General features: G+C 43.6%; 1 pseudogene; it reads left to right on the top strand.

The window, feature by feature from the left end:
- The first annotated feature begins 1,904 nt into the window (after positions 1-1,904).
- LOC148539094 (protein kinase C delta type-like) lies at positions 1,905-4,988 on the top strand (annotated as a pseudogene).
- The last annotated feature ends 2,654 nt before the right edge of the window (positions 4,989-7,642 follow it).

Genomic DNA, 7,642 nt, shown 5'->3' on the forward strand with positions numbered 1-7,642 from the left:
AAACACGCCGGCGTCCTGATTGGGCATGTGGGCGTGGTCAGCTCTTTAAACCGGGGGCGGGGACTAAGGCGACCCTCCATGCTGTCCGAAGTTGCTATGGTTACCGCTGCCGCAAATCTCTGTGGTCATCATAGGTACCCGCTAAAGCGTACCCTCCAACATGACCCGTTCCATTAGGTACAAAGCACTCTGCTCCTGGACTTCCCACCTAATGTATGATTGCAGTCACCTGTGTTGAACTAGGTAATTGATAAGACAGGTGTTTCAGCACAGGTGTCTGCTATCATAATTAAGAGAGAAGTCCAGGAGCAGAGCGTTTTGTACCTAATGGAACCGGTCATGTTGGAGGGTCTGCTAAAGCGGACAGTAGTAAAAGTTGCCATAGTACCTAATCAGCTTCTAGCGATCATTTTAGAGAACAGGGATAAGCAATCTGTGACAAACCAGCTTTGCCATGACCTGATGGCAAAACTGTGACAGGGTATGCTGGGATGTGTAGTGCCACCACCAGGGGCGCTGAGAGGGGGGGGAGCAGGTACTAATTACCCGGGCTTGCTGGAGGGGTCCGGCACCGCTCCCTCTTCCTCTTATGTCACAGCTGGGCTGCACTGGCAGACTGCTTTCGGCTGCTAAACAGCATCCGGGGCAGTTTACTATGCCTATGGGGGGGAGTGATCATGCTGCTCGTGCCCCCCACTGGCTGTGTGCTGGGCTGAGGGGCACAAAGCTCCCCCCTCCCCAGTGGCGCTGCAAAACTGATTTTTTAAAAACATTTTTAAGGGGGCGTGGCCATGCATCCCACGATTAGGGCACGCCTCCTGTTACCTGGGCCCGGCGCTGCTGTCTGCGGCCCTGACCACCACAGCAGATTGCGTGTGACAGATTAGGGATGGCCATAGGTACCCTCCCAATTGATGGTTACCATCAATGGTAATCAGTGCCAGATTAAGGTCCACATTGGCCTGGAGCTTAAATTAACAAAGGGCCTATTGTGTGGCGCCACATGGGGGTGGGACTAGTAATGTGGGGGAGTGGTCTGCATCATGGGATGTGGCTAGCACCTTCATGCTCCTCAATTGTACCCCCCCATTCTGCTTATATCAACAGTGTAATGTGAAAGTCTACAAACAAAAGGAGATACCCCTTGTTAAAGTGACAAAAAAAGAAAAATGGTACTTAGTGACCACATGAATTTGAAACCTCCCTATTAAAAGGACCTAGTGGAACTGTGACTGTGCAGACTAATCATCTCTACGCAGCTTCCTATTGGTCTGTGGGTCACATCTCTGTCTGGCAGACATCTTACGCTTATTGACATAAAAGTCTCACAAATTGCCACAAAAGGGCTGTTTATAATAAATAGGCCCCAAATTGTTAAAGTGAAAATGAAGATAAGTAAGTTACTGGTCATTTTTTCTACTATACATAGCAGGAAGCAGCACAAAGATTAGTGGTATTTTTAACTGGAATCCCCTGTCTAAAATTGAGAGAAAAAGCTCTTTTAAATGTTTCTCTATTAAGATAAATACTGTCAGCAATACAGTCTAATCTACAAAATGTAGTCTCTTATAAATGATTAATTTTAATGTCTTAAGATGGGCCCAAGTACATTCTAGATATGGGAAATAAGGACTCTTTATATATTATAATGTTTACAGTTTGAACAGGATGAAACTTTCATATACATCAACTACCATATTGTATGTAACCTTTAGGGCTAAGCTCAACTGCACACTGCAGCTGCTTGTGACATCACAATTTCTGATGACATCACACATCTACTTGAACAGTTGCTGCAACCTTTATAGCTCTGTTTTCAGAAAATCCAAACTGCGCAGTCACATCTTGTGATATTGCAAGTTTGTTTTATTCTCTAAGAGCCCTATTGTTTCTTCTGAGATATCATGGGAACTATTAAGAGAATAAAACCTCCGGACAAAGTAGGGAGATGGAAAAATCAAGGAAAACGGACCAAAAAAGCTGAGAGACGCAGAAGAAAGGAGCCAGGCCAGGCAAAACCAGCCAAGAGAGAGGTGAGAATAAAAAACGCCTTTGTAGCAGGTGTACAGAGGGGCTGGGACAGGTTTTCTAGATTTCTAAAAAAGAAAAGAGATCAGTTCATGAGAGCATACAGTAGATGTCCCAGATTTTGGCGAGTGAGACACAGGAGAAACTTTAACATTGCTGAAGATCCAGGTGAGGGATGCAGTCATTGGACAGGCCAGACAAACCTTTCAAAAAAAGAGATAACCAAAAAGAAATCAGGCAAAGCAGCTATACAGAGATGCTGGGACAGGTTTGCTGGATTCGTGAAAAATAAGAAAAATCAATTCATAACAGCAATTAACAAGCACCAACCAAGCATCCCACCAGTTCAGCAAACTGCAGAAGAGAGCTGCACTATGCCCACCAGCCTCCATAGCACATACACTGTGCCTTTAATAGTGGAACAATTTACTTTCCACTCACTACTTGGAAAGGGAGGTTATGGCAAAGTGATGTTAGCAACAGATGCTCTTCGTAGGGAAAGAGTGGCAGTGAAAATCTTAAAGAAGAGAGCATTAATCAAAATCTTAAAGAAGAGAGCAAGAATAGAACATGAGTACAGTTTGGTTGAGTGTCAGGTACTTGGAATGTCACATGAAGCATTTTTTTGATCCATGGTTATGCAGTCTTCCATACAGAGAGCTATCTATACTGTATAATGGAACTGGCTGGTGGAGGGGATCTGTTCGTTTTTGTGAAAAAGACCTCATTGGTGGACCCAACCACAATAAAATTTATAGCAGCTGAACTGGTTGTGGATTGCAGTTCATACATTCAAGAGGAATTATTCACAGATACCTCAAATTGGAGAACATTTTGCTAACCACAGAAGGTCATGTTAAAATCACAGACTTTGGTCTGGCCCTATTGAATGCATACGGAGAAACCAATGCCAAAATACTTGGTGGGACCAATGGCTATAATGCTCCAGAAATCAAAACTTGCCAGCCATACAGTGCAGGTGTGGATTGGTTCGCATTTGGTGTTATTTTATATCTACTCACCCTACGAAAGTACCCTTTTAATGGCGAGTCAGCTTCAGTGGTAAACACAATGGCCCTGATTCAGAGCCGGACGCTATTTGCGGTCGTTCATTCACAAAAAAGGGGTGGCTATTCAAATGAACCGTTCGCTCTTTGCGGTCTATTGACGCCTCTATGTCTGAACGAGCTAACAAAACTTGCGGTCGTAATTTTGGAAAAGACTCCCCCTGGCCGCTCGCACCATATGTCATGTCCGCTATTTATTAGATTAATCGAGTACATCGAACAGCGTTTGAACTGCTCGCTATTCTTGTGGCTGGTTTTTCCTACCGCAATCATGCGAGCAGTTCTGACTATAAAACAACCAAGTGACGTGGTCGATGACCCTTCTGTATTAATTAAGCACATCCATAAAATGCCCGCTTTGACCTTTAAGCACGCCTGCGTTCTGAATTCCACTCCCCGTTTTCAAGCACCTTCCCCTGTTACCACCCACATACGCCTCCTCCTGTCACTCAAAATAGCAGGTGATATCGCGAGGTGTTTTGGATATTGTTTTTAAACCTTACTTATTATTAGAAGAAATAGAATAATTCACACCAATACCAACTTTAAAATAAATGACAATGTTTTACTTAAAAAGCAAATTAGTTATACATGTATTATGGTATTATTGTCAAAGCAGACTTACAACATAAAAACATTAGTTCAGCAACAGTAACAAAATGATTATGTGCAATGCCTGGCATAGACTAACAAGGTGACAGTCAGCCCTGTTTATACAGCCCAGCGCCCCGCGACTCTCTCGACCTACGATCTCTCCTGCTCAGCCCGACTGACCGACCCCTCCCCTTTTTGATCAATCTTTTATACTTTTTCCTCTCTGCTACTGACATATTCTAAAATGACGAATATTAATTAATTAATTCAATATTCATGCGCACTAAACATTTCACTAATTATATATTTTAATCATAACAAAACCCACAGTCTCCTTTCTATGTTCTCAAAATACTGGTGACCGCATATAGGCCGAGGCTATCCTGATTAGCTCCCTCCTTGTTTAGCCAGATCTGAGACCTACTGTCTCCTAGTCTGTTCATACTCAACTAACCCATTATTCTGTCTTGCTAGAGAAGAAATTGTTTTGATCAGTTCTAATTTATACCTATTTCTGTAATAACATTTATACCTTTAGATTATACAATATTAAACAATAATAACTGTTGCTTCAGACACACCTGCCTACTTTAGAGAGAAGGTAGACCTCATCTCTAGGCCTGAGGCCATTCGACACATGTCGGTCCTCCGCAACTTACAACTAATATATATTCTGAATCATTTCTATGTACTCTTAATTGCAATGAAAATAATGAAAGACATAAGCATGCATATATTCGTGAATTGCTGAAGGAATATGTACGGTCACATATTCCAGCGTTATCACAGGCATTCGCTATATAGCGAACAAATGATTTTCAGCCGCACTGACTGGTTCGCGCATGCGTATTACAATCCGTACGCATGCGCAGATGAGCGAACATCGCTCATAACGAACGAGCGGACGCTTACGAGCGGCTCTGAATGAGGGCCTATGATCCTTACTCAAGAACCAACATATTTGGGGCTTACTGATCCTGTAACAAAGGACATTATAACAAAGCTCCTGTGTAAGGAACAGTCCCTCCGGCTCGGAGTAAATGGCAATGTGCGAGAACACCCCTTCTTTTCTTTAATTAACTGGGAAGTGACAGAGACTGGAAAAACAGCATCCCCAGTTACACTAAATGAAAATCAGTAAATTCCATTGTCCCATAGTGAAGTGTTCAAAGAACCAATTACTACCATGAACCAGAGGCTTTTTGATAACATTCAATTGTGTGCCCTAAATGGGGTGAAACTTATCACAATGTGCCAATGGAATCAGACATTATGCCATCAGACAAAGACCTGGGCTAGCAAAAAGTAGTAGTCCTAAAAACATCTTGTGCCTGCTGCCTAACCCGACCTCGGCTAAGTCCCTGGAGATGCACTGTCTTCCGGCTGCCCCGACCTTGCCTACGTTCCTGAAAATGCATTGTCTGCCGCCTGCTCCGACCTCAGCTATGTCCCTGAAGATGCACCATCTGCCCTGACCTCAGCTATGTCCCTGGAGATGCACTGTCTGCCACCTGTCCTGACCTTGGCTGTGTCCCTGGAGATGCACTGTCTGCCCCGACCTCAGCTATGTCCCTGGGGATGCACTGTCTGCCACCTGCCCTGACCTCTGCTATGTCCCTGGAGATGCACTGTCTGCCGCCTGCCCCGACCTCAGCTATGTCCCTGGAGATGCACTGTCTGCCGCCTGCCCTGACCTCAGCTATGTCCCTGGAGATGCACTGTGTGCCACCTGCCGTGACTTCGGCTGCAACTCTGGAGATGCACTGTCTGCCTCCTGCCCCGACCTCGGCTAAGTCCCAGGAGAAGCACTGTCTGCCACATGCCCCGACCTTGGCTACGTCCCTGGTGATGCCCTTAATGCGGCCCTGATTGTCCTGTGTGGTGCACTAAATAAACAAATTATTAAAATAGAACTTTTATTATATATAAGTTACTATCACAAATATATTTAAAAAACAGCGAATATAGGTTCAAATTTAGAAGTAATGTGAAAGATAGAAAATGTGATTCAATTTCTCCAATAAATTTGTTTTATATATGGCGTCTCGTGTTTTAATAATCGTTATGCCTCTTAATGTATCACCAATAACAATATGTTATTAAAAATAAAACCTCTGTACCAGATGGTTTATTCGCAATTTTTTCTGTTATTAAGTTAGGTATTATCCAAATATATGCCAGTGACGCAGCTAAAATGCAATCTGTATTGGATGCTTATTGAATTGATACCAAAGCCTTTATATACACATTATACAAGAGAATTGCCAAACATCAAATGGTACACATACTGGGGGTCATTCAGACCCACTCGCGAGCAAAGTTCGCTCGCAAGCGGGTCGATGTTGTGAGAATGCGCATGCACACGACGGAGGGAGCTCCGTCGTGCGCATGCGTGAGACCCGGCGAGCGACGAGAAATACGTCGCTCGGGGTCTCGCACCAAAGGGGGCGTGCTGTCGATGGTGACTGACAGCACGCCCCCTATGGTGGGCGTGCCGGGGGCGTGGCGGCCAGACGGAGGCGTTCCCATGGGAGCGCCTACCGTCTGAGTCCGGCCCCACTGACATCAGTAATGATGTCAGTGGGAGTGACTTTGGCTCTGATAGAGCCAAAATCACTCCTGGGCTTGCGGCAGTGAGACCCTACCGCAAGGGTCTCATCGCAAACCCGATGGTCGCGATGGTCTTGACCATCGCGACCATCATCATGGACGCTCGCATAAGCTGTGGGTGGTAACCCACAGCTATGCGAGCGTCCATAAGGCCGCTCCATATTTAAATAGGACGGCCCTGATTCAGAGCGAGCGTTCTGCTCAGAGCGTTCAGCTCTGAATCAGGGCCACTGATCATAGTATGTTGGTGAATTAATATACTCTATCAGTATATTCTAGTATATATGTTTTAATGAAATTGTAATTGAACACCACTCACTGTTAGATTTGGAGACTTCTTTGGATTTCAGTTTCCCTGAGTACTTTCAATGGGTGTGATACGGCATGCCGGCGGCCAGGTTGCCGCCCGACAAAAGACCGATCGTCAGCATGCCGACAGGGTCTACATACTGTAAGTACACTAACCCTAACACGAGATGCCATATATAATAAAACAAATTTATTAGAGACATTGGGCAAAATTTTCTAAGCGGCGGGTTCTAAATCCCTGCGGTTTGGTGGCGGTTTGACAGTGGGTTCTATTCTGTTCTAAACCCCGGGGGTTTGGTGGCGGTTTTGCAGTAGTTTCTGAATGACAGTCCTGTTCTATTCTATTCTAAAATGTGTTTTGACGGCAGTTTTGTGGCAGTTTGCAGTGGTTTTGGCCTTAGTAAATCTGCAGATAGTAAAACCGCTGCCAAACCACCACCAAACCGCCGGGCTTTAGAACCCGCTGCTTAGTAAATTTTGCCCATTGAGTGGAAGTATAAATGTACAGCATATTTTAATCACATGTTCTACCTCTTTCACATTACTTCTAATTTTTAACCTATTTTTGCTGCTTTTTTTTTCAGTTTAAATTTTTTTATTGAAACACTGTAAAAGATATAAAGATAGAAAAGAAAAATACAATAACTGTTACATTACAGTTCAATAGTTGAGAACAGAATCATTTGACAAAATATTTCGAAATTATCACAGTAACAATACATAATTTTAATGTTTAACTTAACAAAATAATTTGATTCATTCTACTACACTGAAATAATGGTTTAAATGACGTTCTACCTTTATCCTTGCCAAAAGTGAGAGTTTTGAGTTATGAGGCGAGATCGGGAGCCCAGTAAACTGCAACCAAAAACCAAACAAAGTGATGATATATTTATATACCCCTACTTTAATAATGACACAACCGCAACAACTTGATATATGTAGAAGTGTTTTAATGCTTCCCTCCATTGGTTTTTATTAACATTCCAGAATGATTGGAGGGTCATTGGATATTTCACGTAAATTATACCATT

Source organism: Taudactylus pleione, unplaced genomic scaffold (assembly GCF_031769625.1).
Source record: "Taudactylus pleione unplaced genomic scaffold, aTauple2 ptg000032l, whole genome shotgun sequence".
NCBI classification, from domain to species: domain Eukaryota; kingdom Metazoa; phylum Chordata; class Amphibia; order Anura; family Myobatrachidae; genus Taudactylus; species Taudactylus pleione.